The sequence below is a fragment of the Oryx dammah genome, unplaced genomic scaffold (genome assembly GCF_014754425.2).
Source record: "Oryx dammah isolate SB20612 unplaced genomic scaffold, SCBI_Odam_1.1 HiC_scaffold_20, whole genome shotgun sequence".
Classification (NCBI taxonomy): Eukaryota; Metazoa; Chordata; class Mammalia; order Artiodactyla; family Bovidae; genus Oryx; species Oryx dammah.
In genome coordinates this window covers 57547942-57564868 of record NW_024070204.1, presented here as the reverse complement: position 1 = coordinate 57564868, position 16927 = coordinate 57547942, and the positions used below count along the sequence as shown (strand labels likewise).

Sequence of the window (16927 nt, the reverse complement as noted above, 5' to 3'; positions counted from 1 at the left end):
AATGGAGAGTAAGAGTGAGAGAGCATTCCAAACAAACAAAGGGGCACTCCCAAAGGTTGAAAACATGAATGCAAATTTGGTGAGAATAGTTGGGCTTAAGTGAGTATAAGCAGGAGAGTGAAGATGAAACTCAATTCTACCCACAAACTTTCTTAAAGATTGGCAAAAGTAGTTTGGAGACGAATTGTTGAATGCTTATAAAGCTAAGGAATTTAGACTTTATTTTACAGAAAATGGTGAGTCAGAAATGATTTAACACATTCAAATTATTTAAATTATGATAGTAACATGTACATTAAAACAAATTTAAGCAATACAGAAGTGTAGAAAGACGAATCAAAAGTTCTCCTCCCTCGCATCAGACCATAATTTTACTTATCAGAAATAATCACTGTTACTAGTTCGGGTATTACCTTCCAACCTTTAAAAATTAATAAAAATGTAGATTTACTTTTAAACATTAGTGGATTATACTATACATACTTTTTGGTTACTTGCTTTGCTTTTTTTTTTTCACTGAGTAATATATCACGAATACTTTTGCATGTTAATACATGCCACGAAGACCTTTGTACAGCCTCAAGCATTTCAAAACTTGGATGCAGTAAAATGAAAAAAAATCTATATATTAACATAGCCAATGTTGCAATAAATATCTTTGATTATCTTCCTACACTTGCCAAATTACTCCTTTAGGCTAAATTCCTAAAAGTGGAATTGCTAAATATACTCATATTAAAACTTGATATAAAGTTTTAAATTTTCCTCTGAGAAAATTGTATCAATTTATGCTTTCAAAAGTGTTTAAATGCTTTTTTCCCTGTACCTTCACCAATACCAGATCTTATCAACAAAGAAACTTTTTGAGTGAGAATGTGACATGATCATAGCTGTGGTATGTGGTAGCTGGCTTATTCTAGATCATTCTTTGTAATGCATGATTCATTGTCTATTTAAAGTCTTAAAGCCAACAACTGGGTAATCAGACACTAAGGAAATGAAGGTTTCTGATGTATTAGGAAGGTGACTAAACAGAACAAATCTCACCTGGCAGAAAACTAATCTTATTGCTTTAGGTCAATGGTTCTCAAACCTTGGTGCACATGTAAGTCATCTAGAGAGCTTTAAACACTATCAATGTCTGAGTCCCATGCCCTAAATTCTCATTTTAATTGCTCTGAGCCTGAGATTTCTTTTCTAAATCCCCCTTACATCATTCTAATGTGAACCACGATCAAGAATTCCTGCTTTAACTGACAAGGGCATAATCTCCAAAATATATGAAAGGCTCATTCAACTCAGTAACAAAAAACAACCCAATCAGAATATGGGCAGAAGACCTAAATAGACTTTTCTCTAAAGAAATACAAATAGCCAATAGGCACATGAAAAGATGCTCAACATTGCTAGTTATTAGAGAAACACAAATCAAAACTACAATGAGGTACTACCTCACACTGTTCAGAATGGCAGTCATTGGTGGGATGGGGTGGGAGGTGGGAGGAAGAGTAAAGAGCGAGGGAACGTATGTATACCTATGGCTGATTCATACTGATGTGTGGCAGAAACCAACACAATATTGTAAAGCAATTATCCATCAATTAAAAATAAATAAAATATATATATTTAAAAACCTCTACAAATTCTAGAGAGGATATGGAGAAAGGGGAACCCTCTTGCACTATTGGTGGGAATGTAAATTAGTGTAACCACTATGGAAAACAGTATGAACTTCCTGGTTTTAGAAAAGGCAGAGGAACCAGAGATCAAATTGCCAACATCCGCTGGATCATGGAAAAAGCAAAAGAGTTCCAGAAAAACATCTGTTTCTGCTTTATTGACTATGCCAAAGCCTTTGACTGTGTGGATCACAATAAACTGTGGAAAATTCTGAGAGAGATGGGAATACCAGACCACCTGACCTGCCTCTTGAGAAATCTGCATGTAGGTCAGGAAGCAACAGTTAGAACTGGACATGAAACAACAGACTGGTTCCAAGTAGGAAAAGGAGTGCATCAAGGCTGTATATTGTCACCCTGCTTATTTAACTTCTATGCAGAGTACATCATGAGAAACGCTGGACTGGAAGAAACACAAGCTGAAATCAAGATTGCCGGGAGAAATATCAATAACCTCAGATATGCAGATGACACCACCCTTATGGCAGAAAGTGAAGAGGAACTAAAAAGCCTCTTGATGAAAGTGAAAGAGGAGAGTGAAAAAGTTGGCTTAAAGCTCAACATTCAGAAAACGAAATTCATGGCATCCGGTCCCATCACTTCTTGGGAAATAGATGGGGAAACAGTGGAAACAGTGTCAGACTTTATTTTTGGGGGCTCCAAAATCACTGCAGATGGTGACTGCACCCATGAAATTAAAAGACGCTTACTCCTTGGAAGAAAAGTTATGACCAACCTAGATAGCATATTCAAAAGCAGAGACATTACTTTGCTGACTAAGGTCCGTCTAGTCAAGGCTATGGTTTTTCCAGTAGTCATGTATGGATGTGAGAGTTAGACTGTGAAGAAGGCTGAGCGCCACGGAATTGATGCTTTTGAACTGTTGGAGAAGACTCTTGAGAGTCCCTTGAACTGCAAGGAGATCCAACCAGTCCATTCTAAAGGAGATCAACCCTGGGATTTCTTTGGAAGGAATGATGCTAAAGCTGAAACTCCAGTACTTTGGCCACCTCATGCGGAAAGTTGACTTATTGGAAAAGACTCTGATGCTGGGAGGGGTTGGGGGCAGGAGGAGAAAGGGACGACTGAGGATGCGATGGCTGGATGGCATCACGGACTCGATGGACGTGAGTCTGAGTGAACTCCAGGAGTTGGTGATGGACAGGGAGGCCTGGTGTGCTGCGATTCATGGGGTCGTCAAGAGTCGGACACGACTGAGCGACTGAACTGAACTGAACTGAACTGATGGAGGTACCTCAAAAAACTAAAAATAAAGTTGCCATATGATCCAGCAATCCCACTCCCGGGAATATATCTGGACAAAACTATAATCCAAAAAGATGCATGCACCCTTATGTTCATAGCAGCACTATTCACAATAGTCATGACAGGGAGACAACCTGAATGTCATTGACAGATGAATGGATAAAGATGTGGTCCATATGCAGGAGGGAATGCCACTCTGCCAAAAAAGAAAAAACCAGTGCCATCTGCAGCAGCATGGATGGACCCAGAGATTATCATACTAAGCGAAGAAAGTCAGAAAGAGAGACAAATACCATACGATATCACTTACGTGTGGAATCTAAAATATGACACAAAGGAACCTAACTATGAATCAGAAACAGACTCACAGAGACAGAGAACAGACTTGTGGTTGCCAAGCGGAGAGGGCTGGGGAAGGGACAGACTGGGAGTTTGGGGTTAGGAGATGGAAGCCATTATACAGAGAACGGATAAACAACAATGTCCTATCGTATAGCACAGAGGACTATATTCATTACACTATGATAAACCATGATGGAAAAGAATATTTTTTAAATGTATATATTTATATGTATAACTGAATCACTTTGCTGTATAGCAGAAATTGACACAACATTGTAAATCAACTATACTTCAAAAACAAAACCCCAAAACCCAAACCAAACCAACAGAAAAAACTTAGCTCAAATAAGAATACCTGTGTCACTGTGGAGGAGAAAGAGTTCCTGCTTTAAATGTTAATCCAGAGAGATGATATGGGGTGGGAGGTGGGAGAGGGGTTCAGGATTGGGAACTCATGTACACCCTTGGCTGATTCATGTCAATGTATGGCAAAACCAATACAGTATTGTAAAGCAAAATAAAGAAAAAAAATTAAAAAATAAATAAAGGCTCCTGAACTCCATGCCCATCCATCTCATAAAAATGCCTGAGGTAGCTTGCTTTACTGAGGCTCCTTGAAAGCATGGTATGGATTCTATGTTCAGGGGATGTCTCACTAGTGTTAGAGTACCAGTCTGAAAGAATTTTTACTTCTTTTCTTGGCAAAGACACTGGACTGTATTCCAGGGCTTAATTTCACTTCTATACCTTAAACCACAAAGACAAAGAAACCTAAGTATTCATGGACTTGAGTCAAACAGTAGGTAAGCCTCAGGTGAATTAAATAGAGGCCTGGTAAATCTGCAGAAAACAAATAAAATAAACATCATTCTTTGAACATTCTCTGGAAGATGAAATGTACAAGTTAGAGCAGCTTTGGCCTGGCTGATATACAGAGAAGGCAGGATTTACACAAGGCAGTATTAGCAGAATAATGAATAACCCAGTCTAGTGGAGAATTGTTCTTTGGTGCATGAGGTCTAATTTCTCCCGTCTTAGTAAAACATAATCTTTAAATATATTCATTGTGATTAATAATACTGGAAGGAAAATCCCATAATACTTTGAGGGATGAATGTCTCCTCACTTTGCTGACCAGGGGAATGAGTCATTCACTTCCCATTATGTTAGTGTTCCATGTCACCCATCACTGCCAAGCAGCAGCTGACACTTTAAAGTGAACTTCTCCCTTTCAGAGAGGGAAACCGAGCCCTAAATATTGGTGTTCTGATTTTCACATTCACCTGGGTTGCTGATTTTCCAGGTATGATGAAAAGCAGTTTGCCATTTATCAATGGCGACAGAACATCAAGCCTGGGGTTGGTTTCCTGACATTTCACTGGATACAGGATGGCTCGAGCCAAGGTGTGAAGGCAAACCAGAGCTTTGAGGAGGAAACCAGTTGTAAGGGGGTGAATCTGCAGTGTTTGCCAACTTCTGTGGCGTAAATACTCCCATTGTGGCTAATTTTAGGCCACCAAGTTGTAAAAATCTGCCCTCAAACTGCTGAATATTTAGCAATTGTCTCTCTCCAGCTGCTCAAGCATGCTACTGGTTCTACCTCACTAAAAACCAACAGTCTTGGTTTTCTGGTGGGTAATTATAGATTTACAGCTAAAATATAGTATAGTTATTAGACTTGAGGTTGTTTGTTGTTCAAAAGTCAGCCTAAGCGAGCAGCAAAGCTCAGTATCCACCTAGATCACAAATTTCACAGCATCTACTTCCAAAGACTCTAAGAGTCTAGCAGTGTGAAAGCTCAGTCATTAGCACTTTGGAATATTTTATCTACAAGAATATAAGAATTACAGTCTAAGGACTTTCCTAGTGGTCCAGTGGTTAAGACTCTGTGCTTCCAGTACAGGGTTCTGGTTCAATCCCTGGTCAGGGAACAAAGATCCCATATCTGAGGGGTGGGGTCAGAAAGTGAAAAAAAAAAAAAAAAAAGGAAAAGAAAGAAGTATAGTCTCAACCAAAATAGTTATCTGGGGCTGGCCCCATGAGATGGATTGAAAATTAAAAGATATTTAACATGATGACTAAATCAATTTTCTCAGCAGTAATGAGAAAGTTGCCACATGCTTGACCATGGTTCATCTTTTCTCATGAAGTTCAAATGCTCGTTTAGGAGTGAGCAGCTCTTCCAGACCCCATTTTATTTGACCCAAATAAGAGCTGTAATCTCCTTGGAAGAAAGGGCTCCTCTGTTTCTCCTGTGAAAGCCTATATCCATCCAATGGATGGCTTCTAGACTAGAAACAAGAGCCATTGGTTGGCCTGGCTCCTGCTTGAAAAAGGAGTCAGCCCCATGTTTTCCTAGAAAATGATCATTTTTATGCATACATGTGTAGGAGGTAGTCATTGTTTTTATTTAGTACTGTTCCCTTAAAAATATCAGAAATGAATATGTAAAACATGTCATTCCATAACTTTGAAATAATTACACAGATATTCTTTCTAGATCACCATGCCGTTAAAACTCACTTATGCTATTAACATACAGACTAATCATAATACCTTGCACGTGCAGAGATGTTAAGAGTAATCTGGAGTCTGAACAGATGTTAATTTGTATCCTCACTTGCATCCTCAATTTGTAAATCAGTACCTACATTTGTGGGCTTCCACAGGTAGCTCAGTGGTAAAGAATCTGATTGCAGTGCAGGAGACCCGAGTTCCATCCCTGGGTCAGGAAGATCCCCTGGAGAAGGAGATGGCAACCCACTCCAGTAGACTTGCCTGGAAAATCCCACTGAGAGAGGAGCCTGGTGGGCTACAGTCCATGGAGTCACAAAAGGGTCAGACACGATTTAGTGACTAAACAACAGCACGTTTCGCACACTGCCCAGTCAAGCAAGTTATTGTATCCTAAGAATTCCAAAGAGCTTATACTAACAACACATCTTGGCTTTACACATCAGCTATGCATATCAACTTTGCAGGCAACTATCAACTTTCATCCTTATTTGTAAAATAAAAATAGTAACTACTTCACGGGATTATTGTGAGGATTAAATGAGATAATGTAAATGAAACATTTAACATAGGTTTAATGTTTAGTAAGTAAACAATAATCAATAATTATTTTTATAGTTATTCTTTTGACCTTTTGCAAAGTTCATTAATTAACCCAATGTTACACGATCTTTTACAATAGTTTCATGCTAAGTATGTAATGTAAGCATTATGATAGCCCTTTTTAAAGATAAGAAATTGAATTAAGAATTTTCTTAGCAGCTACATGGCAGAGTTAGGGTGTGTTTTTCATTGTGTTATTTATAATAAATAGATCAAAACTGATATTCTAGTCAGAAGATTTTTTCACTCATGAACAGGGTAAATATTGCTAGCTACTGATTTGGGCAACACATCACTTCATGGAAAATAGATGGGAAAACAGTGGAAACAGTGTCAGACTTTATTTTTGGGGGCTCCAAAATCACTGCAGATGGTGACTGCACCCATGAAATTAAAAGACGCTTACTCCTTGGAAGAAAAGTTATGACCAACCTAGATAGCATATTCAAAAGCAGAGACATTACTTTGCTGACTAAGGCCCGTCTAGTCAAGGCTATGGTTTTTCCTGTGGTCATGTATGGATGTGAGAGTTGGACTGTGAAGAAGGCTGAGTGCCACAGAATTGATGCTTTTGAACTGTGATGTTGGAGAAGACTCTTGAGAGTCCCTTGGACTGCAAGGAGATCCAGCCAGTCCATTCTGAAGGAGATCAGCCCTGGGATTTCTTTGGAAGGAATGATGCTAAAGCTGAAACTCCAGTACTTTGGCCACCTCATGCGAAGAGTTGACTCATTGGAAAAGACTCTGATGCTGGGAGGGATTGGGGGCAGGAAGAGAAGGGGACGACTGAGGATGAGATGGCTGGATGGCATCACGGACTCGATGGACGTGAATCTGAGTGAACTCCGGGAGATGGTGATGGACAGGGAGGCCTGGCGTGCTGCGATTCATAGGGTCGCAAAGAGTTGGACACGACTGAGCGACAGAACTGAACTGATTATACCTTGAAAACAACCACAGATTTATTAGTAGCAGCAGCAGAAACTATTTCCAAGTGTTTTCTGTGTACCAAGCACTATGTTAAGCACTTAATATGTTCCGTCCTTTTTGAACTTTGGAACAGCCCTCTATGGCAGCTCTGGTGATGGACAGGGAGGCCTGGCATGCTGCGATTCATGGGGTCACAAAGAGTCAGACATGACTGAGCAACTGAACTGAACTGAACTGAACTCACAGATAATCACAAGAGCTAACATTTATGACCACTTGGTCTGTGACAGATATTGTGCCAAGTATTTTATATCCATTAATCTAATTTATGAGTTAGCGACTAAACAACAACAAAAACCTCATTTTACCCAGCCCAACACACTTCTGAGATAGGGAGCCACTATTGTTATTGGTATTGTAGTTCGTCAATAAAGATAATATATAGATAAATTTGCTGTTAGACTTTTAGAGCAGGAAACTTTTTATGAAACATTATCTCTGTGTATTATAGAGTTTAAAGGTCCTGCCAGAATTATCTTGCTAGACCCAGTCCCATTAAAAATAATCACTGAGGTAGAGACAGGAAAGAAACAGTTGTTGGGTTAAAATTATGTTTCAAGCATGTTTGCACATTCCTTTGATACAATCCCCTCTCCCAGAGTTGTAAATTAAAAGACAGTTTGTGGAAAACTTGAATTTGGGGAAGTCATTGTATTAGTCAGGCCCTATCCAGTTTGAGTAGAAATAAATTCAGTTTGGCAACTGCACTCTGAAGAATAAACTATTCTTAACACCTGGTAACACTTTATAGCCTTTCTGAAGATAAAAACAGTGATGGGGTCAAAGAAGGATGTTATTTCAGGGCATGTGTTGCTAATAATAAAGCAGTCTCTTTGCAGGAAGTATACACAGACAGCTCACAAAAACAGGAAAGTCACTCAGGAACCTGCTATAAAACTCCGGGTCTAAACTCGTGAAACTGCCCTAAAGTCACAAGGAAGAGGTACCCTGCATTAGAAGTCAAAGAGAGGAACACAGTTTTTCTCATACTATAACCTCAACAACACTGTGTTTTTAATCCTGTGAAGACTGATCTAGACAGACGAAGGAATAGACCCTTCGACACCAAACCCCTAAGCATGCACACACCCATCGTTTTTCAGATAAAGAAACTAAGACCCCAGTTGGATATGATGGACATCTAGTGTTTCCGTCTGCCCAGAATCAATTTCCCTTCTGGTAATAATCCACCCCACGGAATTTTCTTTGGTGCTCTTCCTTGACTCATGATCTTTGGGTTTGGAGAGGGCTGATCACACCCCTAGTTCCAGGGGTAGGCACAGAGCAGGCGTGGACAAACGGGGTGATACCAGAGCATTCAGGGGCAGCACAAGGCAGAATCTGACCTGATTTAACACAGAGGTTAAAGTAAACCCCAGACCACACAGGTGATGCCAAAGCTAGGACTGTACCCCAAGGCCAATGCTCTTTTCATATTATGATACCACATAACTTATACAAGTTAAAAAAAAGAATTCTTACTAACTTAAAAAATAGTTGTAGGTTCCATTTCAGTGCTAATAAGCCAAGCTGTCTCAGGGACTATGCTACTTCCTGGTTATATATTAGGTGACTGTAACTGTACCCACATTTTCTTCTGTTTCCTTAAAGAGAGTAACACTTTATACCAGGTTAAGGAGAGGACAATGATAATTTACTTTATATTCAATTTCCTCTAAGGCCTTTAAAATATTATCTTATGCCACTAGGATACCACTATATATTTTATTCTGTTAATGATTACAGTATGGTTGATAGGTATGTCAAAAGAGGGGCTAGGAAAGAAATTGACAGAATATAGTATTTCATGATGTTTACAGCGGTTGCACTGAAGTGACTGGGTTATAATTCCCCTCATGCCTTAATTTTCCCATTTCGGGATAAAATTATATTTCAGAAATAAATAAGCTTATTTTTCTAATAATCTAATTATTCTAAGGTCAACTATGTGTGCTTCAAATTATTTTTTACTCTCTTACAGCTGTTTCTATTTTGACCATTAATCTCCTCCTTAATTCTGCTGGGAGAAAAAGATATGAGAATCAAATTAGACAATAATCTGCCTATCCTGGGTGGAATTTTCCTATGAGCATCCATGTGTTAAGTGTGGCTGGGTCAGAGTTGGTGCAACAGGGTTCCCAGGAAATCAGTGAACATTGAAGAGAAGGTTTAGAAATTATCCAAATCAGTTTTAATTAACTATATCAATATGGTTTTTCATTACTTCAGGAAAATTGAAGTCAGCGTCTCTGAAAATCATATTTGGGAGTCACACACAAAATGTCTGAGCTGAATTCCTTATTTTGCCCTTTCCAAAACAGTTGTATACTCAATACACCCATATCTCTCAATTCTTCCTTATCACCTACCTTTACTAGTAATCAAGTCTTAATATGTTTTTGTAGCCATTCTCATACTGTGAAATGGCAACCCCACTCCAGTACGCTTGCCTCAAAAATCCCATGGATAAAGGAGTCTGGTGGGCTACTCTCCACAGAGTCGCAAGAGTCAGATGCGACTTAGGGACTAGACCACCATAACAAGTGATGTTTGGACTATCGTTTCATAGCCAGCAGTCTCCTCTTCCTCCCTTTAATCCTCCACAAAGATCTTTAAAATCACAAACCCAATTCTTCCATCCCCCTGTCCCATCTCCCTCCACTCAAAATCATTCCCTGCTTCCTTATTTTCTTCAGGATAACACCCATACTTCTTAGAATGTCATTCAAAGCCTTTCAGGATCTGGCATATAGTTACCATTTCAGCATCCTCTGTCGGCAGTCCCTGAACCCTCCCTGACTTCACCTCAGTCAGTCCCTGAGCTACCTGGATTATTTAGCTGCAGATTTACAGTCCACTCTGAACAAATTACTGCCTGAAATACCTTGATCATTCTTTCTGGGGTTAATTCACAGTTGTTGACCAAAGAGTTTGTATGGTATTGTGGTTTTGGTGTAAACATGAGAATATATATATATGTTTCTATACACAAAGTGTATTTCTGGAGGAATACACAAGAAACTGGTAATATTGGAAAAGAGAACTTTGAAACTGAGATAGGGATGGGAGAGATAATTTTCACTGGATAATCTTTTGTGCCTTTTCAATTTTTTTTTTTGCTATTTAAACACACCAACAATTTGACTAAAGCTGAAGATATGTCCATTCTGTGACCAAGCAATTCCACTCCTTGGTATATACCCAAGAAATGAATGCATATGTCCACCAAAAAACATGTATAGGGATATTCACGGCCACTTTTCTCATAATAAACAAAACCTGAAAACAACCTAAATGTGCCTCAATGAGAGAAACCATATATAAGCTAAAGTATATTTATTTAATGAAATAACCACACAGCAATAAAGAGAACAAACTATGATATAATCCATCAGGGACAGAGTGTTGAGCTGAAAGAGCCAACATAATAATGAATGATTCTAGTTATTTCAAGTTCAAAGACAAGCAAAACTAATCAATTGTAATAGAAACCAGAAAAGGGATTACCTCAGGCAAAGGTGGGGCATGGGGAGCTAGGTAAGAAATAATTGAGCTCTACACTGTAGATGAGCATATTTTATACTGTATGTATATTGATAACATTTTCAAAGTTTTAAAAAAGCATAACAAGTATACATAAACAATTTGAAAAAAGTAGATGAAATAATTTTTTTTAAAAATCTCACCCAAATGTCAAATGAATCCTCCCTTTGCCTTGATAAAAGTCAATGCAACTTCCATACTGGGGGTCAATTTAAACAAACAAACAAAAAAAAAGAATAGGGAAAAGAGTAAAAACTTCTTTAAACTAAGAGAAAAGAGAAAAGTTTGAAGCAACAATTGATTGTAAGAATAAAATTTTGCTTGTGTGCTGTGCTTAGTCCCTCAGTCGTGTCCGACTCTTTGCAACCGAATTGCTTCCCTGGTGGCTCAGGTGGTAAAGAATCTGCCTAAAATGCAGGAGACCTAGGTTCAATCCCTAGGTTGGGAAGATCCCCTGGAGGAAGGCATGGCAACCCACTCCAGTATTCTTGCCTGGAGAATCCCTGTGGACAGAGGAGCCTGGCGGGCTACAGTCCACGGGGTCTCAAAGAGTCAGACATGACTGAGTGACTCAGCACAGCCAGCACAGACTCCTCTCTCCACGGGGATTTTCCAAGCAAGAATACTGGAGTGGGTTACCATTCCCTCCTCCAGGGCATCTTCCCAACACAGGATCAAACCCAGGTCTCCTTAATTGCAAGCTGATTCTTTACCAGCTGAACTACCAGGGGAGCAATGATAAAACAAACAAAAAGACTCCAGAATTTTCTATGATGACCATATGGCCTCAAAGTCTATAACGGAATGCTTCAGCCCACCAGGGGCAAAAGCTTCCTTTACAAATTTATTAAGCAGCTTTTATAAATATAAGCGATATGATTCAATTTAGACTGGCATTTTATCAGGAAATGCCATGGTAACTCAGAGTGAAGAGTTCAATTTAAGGGAAAGTGGAAGCTAGAAATGGAAGTGACAGGGACAATACTGAGTAAATAAGGTTTATCTGGTCTGCCGAGAGGCAGAACAGTGGCGATCTCTGTAGGTAAAAGGACAGAAGAACCAGGCAGATAAGACGAAGGGAAAGAAGCAAGGAAGAGATAGGTCTCTAGGCATTCTAAATATTTACAAGGGAATTTTAAAAGGTATGTGAAGCTGTAAAAGAAGCTGCTTTAGAATATTTCAGGTGGGCTCAAGAAAAAGAGACGGGAGGGCGAGAGTCTCCCACAGTGAAAGCAACATTGCTGCTTTTTGAGTCCTTTTCAGTTCAGGAGAGGAAATAAGGTGCCAAGAGAAGGTGTTTAGGTCTGCCTCCCCACCCCCGCAAGATTTAATAATCTGAACATCTAATTTGTCAGGTTTTTTCTCTCTTAATAAGGATTTTTTTTTTTTTTTTAAATTAAAAAGAGCCTCAGACTTCCCTGGTGGTACAGTGGATAAGAATCCACGTGCCAGTGCAGGGGACACAGGTTTGATCCCTGGTCTGGGAAGATTCCACATGCTTTGGAGCAACTAATCCCATGGGCAAGCCACAGCTACTGCACCTGCTCTCTAGACCTTCGAGCCACGACTACTGAAGCTGGAGTGCCACGGCTCCTGGAGGCCACGCGCCTACAGCCTGTGCTCCGCAGCAAGGAGACGCCAACACGATGCAAGAAAGAGAAGACTCCGCTTACCGCAACTAGAGAAAAGCCCACACGCAGCAATCGAGACCCAGTGCCGCCAATAAACAAAAAGCCTCACCGTCGCATATTTAGAAAATACAAAAAAATTTTAAGGAGAAACCAAAAATTACTCAAGAGATGACCACTGTAACATTTCAGTGTGGGACAATTTCTAATTGGCAGAGAGATGCAAAAAAAGAGCAGACTGGAGGTCCTCCTGCCTAGGAACCCAGATGCGTTTATTACTGGAGCTTTGTCACTGTTATTTTACTGGTGCGTTTTTTCACTAGACGCTTTGTGAGGGCAGAGATTTTTGTCTGTGTTGTTCATAGCTGTAGCCTGGTGCCTCACACTCCAGAAATATTTGTTGAATTAGATATTTTTTTCCACATTTACTTATGAAGACTAGCTGCTACTTATTTTTTTCCCCTTAATTATTAAAGCAGTTAAAATCCTTTTCATGTTCTTTCATGACTTTATCAGAACAAGCCAGTTATTAAATGAAAATGTCTTTTGAAGTTTAGGAAACTGTAAGCAAAACTTCATTATTCATATTAATATCACATTGCATTTCTTCTGTAATGCCTTGATGTTCACTCTCCCTGAATACTCATGGAAACAATTCCTTCTGTTCCTTAGGTTAATCTATTGCCCACAAAACTTATTAAAAACCAATTTAACATTTGGGGCTTTGTCGCTGCATTCTTCTTGAAAACCAAGGTTTCTTTTCCAAAATTTGAGTTGGAATATTATATTCCAACCCCTCCCCCGCATATTTAGGACTTGTCTCTGAAGAGTGAAAAATGATGGAGAAGATGATGCTTAGAAGTCTAGTAAAGGAAGTTAAGAATAGTGAATATTCCTTCAGGAAAAGTTTTTAGAGAGGGCAGATGGAATTACTCAAGCTTGAAATGTAGCCAGAATTCTGTAGTCAACATTCCCTCACTTGGAATTAAAATGAGACCCTTGCAATCTTTCATAATAAGAAGTAGACAGGGCCCTTCAACCATTCCAAGGCAACCAAGGTCTCCAGAGGCTACAATGCAGTTATTTTGGGGAAAAAAATGCTACATAGTTAAGCAAAATGTGGTTTTATTGGTTCACATAACTGGGAAGACTGGAGGAGGAACTAAACTGGACTCTGGGTACAGGGGCTTTCATAACATCAGGGTTCTCTCAACTTCCATGTGACCAAATCTAAGAGACCCAACAGTCTTGCTTGGATCATGTACTCTATGCTGGATCATTGATGTTGATGTTCAGTTGCTAAGTTCTGTCCAACTCTTGCAACCCCATGGACTGTAGCATGCCAGGCTTCCCTGTCCTTAACTCTCTCCCAGAGTTTGCTCAAATTTATGTCCATTGAGCCAGTGATGCTATCTAACCACCTCATTCTCTGTCACCCTCTCCTACCTTCAACCTTTCCCAGCATCAGGGTCTTTTCCAACGAGTCTCTTCACATCAGGTGGCCAAAGTAATGGAGCTTCAGTTTCAGCATCAGTCCTTGCAATGAATATTCAGGGTTGATTTCTTTTAGGACTGACTGGTTAGATCTCCTGGCAGTCCAAGGAACTCTCAAGACTCTTCCACACCACTACAATCTGAAAGCATCAGTTTTTTTGGTGCTCAGCTTACTTTATGGTTCAACTCTTGCACCCATACATGACTACTGGAAAAACCATAGCTTTGACTATATGGATCTTCGTTGCAAAAGTAATGTCTTTTTTTTTTTTTAATATTCTGTCTAAGTTTGTCTAGGTTTGAGTAAATTCGAGGAGTTGGTGATGGACAGAGAGGCCTTGTGTGCTGCCGTCCATGGGGTCACAAAGAGTCGGACACAACGGAGCGACTGAACTGCACTGAACTAGGTTTGTCAAAGCTTTCCCTCCAAGGAGCAAGTATCTTAATTTCATGGTTGCAGTCACTGTCTGCAGTGATTTTTGGATCCCAAGAAAGTAAAGTCTGTCATTGTTTCCATTTTCCCCCCAATTATCTGCCATGAAGTGATGGGACCGAATGTCATGATCTTAGTTTTTTGAATGTTGAGTTTTAAGCCAGCTTTTTCATTCTCCTCTTCCACCTTCATGAAGATGCTCTTTAGTTCCTCTTCACTCTCTGCCTTTAGAGTGATATCATCTGCATATCTGAGGTTTTGATATTTTCCCCCACAATCTTGATTCCAGCTTGTGATTCATCCAGCTCAGCATTTTGCATGCTGTACTCTGCATATAAGTTAAATAAACAAGGTGACAATATTACAGCTTTGATGTATTCCTTTCCCAATAGTGAAAGTTGTTCCATGTCAGGTTCTAACTGTTGCTTCTTGACCACATACAGGTTTCTCAGGAGACAGGTAAGGTGGTCTGGTATTCCCATCTCTTCAGGAATTTTCCATCGTTTTTTGTAGTCCATGTAGTCAAATGGACTTTATCATAGTCAATGAAGCAGAAGTAAATGTTTTTCTGAAACTCCCTTGTTTTCTCTATAATCCACTGAATGTTGACAATTTGATCACTTGTTCTTCTGCCTTTTCTAAATTCAGCTTGTACATCTCAAAGTTCTTGGTTCGTGCACTGCTAAATTTTTGGGCTCCAAAATCACTGCAGATGGTGACTGCAGCCATGAAATTAAAAGACACTTACTCCTTGGAAGAAAAGTTATGACCAACCTAGACAGCATATTCAAAAGCAGAGACATTACTTTGCCAACAAAGGTCCGTCTAGTCAAGGCTATGGTTTTTCCAGTGGTCATGTAGGGATGTGAGAGTTGGACTGTGAAGAAAGCTGAGTGCTGAAGAATTGATGCTTTTGAACTGTGGTGTTGGAGAAGACTCTTGAGAGTCCCTTGGACTGCAAGGAGATCCAACCAGTCCATTCTGAAGATTAGCCCTGGGATTTTTTTGGAGGGAATTATGCTAAAGTTGAAACTCCAGTACTTTGGCCACCTCATGTGAAGAGTTGACTCATTGGAAAAGACTCTGATGCAGGGAGGGGTTGGGGGCAGTAGGAGAAGGGGACGACCGAGGATGAGATGGCTTGATGGCATCACTGACTCGATGGACATGAGTCTGAGTGAACTCTGGGAGTTGGTGATGGACAGGGAGGCCTGGCGTGCTGCGATTCATAGGGTCGCAAAGAGTCGGACATGACTGAGCGACTGAACTGAACTGAACTGAACTGAAAGCCTACCTTGAAGGTTTTTGAGCATAACCTTGCTACCATGGGAAATGAGCCTAACTGTACTGTGGTTTGAACATTCTTTGGCACTGTCCTTAGGAACTGGAATGAAAACTCTTCCAGTCCTGCTGCCACTGCTGAGTTTTCCTAATTTGCTGGCATATTGACTACAGCATTTTAACCACATCATCTTTTAGGATTTGAAATAGCTCAGCTGAAATTCCATCACCTCCACTGGGTTTGTGGATCACTGATGGTAACCAAAAAATAAGATACTTGAATTGGCAGAGCATGGGTAAAGCCTGGGCTGGACTCCCATATAAGGAACCAAGTGGGATCCACTTCACTCAAACCAAGTGAAGAAGTGGATTCACCACAGGGGATGTTCTGTTACCATATGCAGTGGCCAAGGGTATTGTGACAATGTTGAAATCACCTAAACCCCTTGCTCTTGGAACACTATCTCCTCATACACACACCCACTCAACTTTGTGTTGCAGGGAATGTTTTATGGCAAAGAACCCCTACCCACATGACTTAGACAGGACTCAGGACCCCCTTGTCTACCTATGACAAGGCCAGACATAGACTCTCTAACTTCCTATTCTTTGTCTCAAATTGATTAGCTGCGCTGTTAGTTCCACTGGCTAAGCCGGGCAAAATACCTGCTAACTTAACTTGAATAAACTTTACAAGTTTATCTCCTTCCCCCTGAACTTGGTCCCAGAACTCCACCTACCACTGAGCATGAGAACAGGGAATAACCCTTCTTTAACTGCCCCTTCTGACAATCAGCTGATCTCTGGGGAAAAATCCCTGATCGACTGTCTGATAACTCCATCTACCATCCCAATGTCCCATACCTGATGCTTTCTATCCTCATTTACTCCTTGCACAGGGAACTCTGCTCAGTGCTCTGTGATGACCTATATGGGAGGGAAATCCAAAAAAGAGGGGATATATGTATAGGTATAGCTAAGTCACTTTGCTGTACAGAAGAAATTAACACAACATTAGTAAAGCAACTACAATTAAAAAAAAAAAAGGACGGATAAGAGAGACCTTTGAGATGTTTTCAGACCTTACAGCCTCTCCCTGCTGCAACAGTCCTCCACCCCTTGTTGCAATCATCCTTTTGAGTAAAGTCTCTCCT

General features: G+C 40.0%; 1 non-coding gene across 1 annotated transcript; it reads left to right on the top strand.

Annotated features, from left to right (window-relative positions):
* The first annotated feature begins 11313 nt into the window (after positions 1–11313).
* On the top strand, positions 11314–11385 carry TRNAF-AAA. The gene has a single exon. It is a non-coding gene; the product is annotated as a tRNA-Phe (tRNA).
* Positions 11386–16927: the final 5542 nt, after the last annotated feature.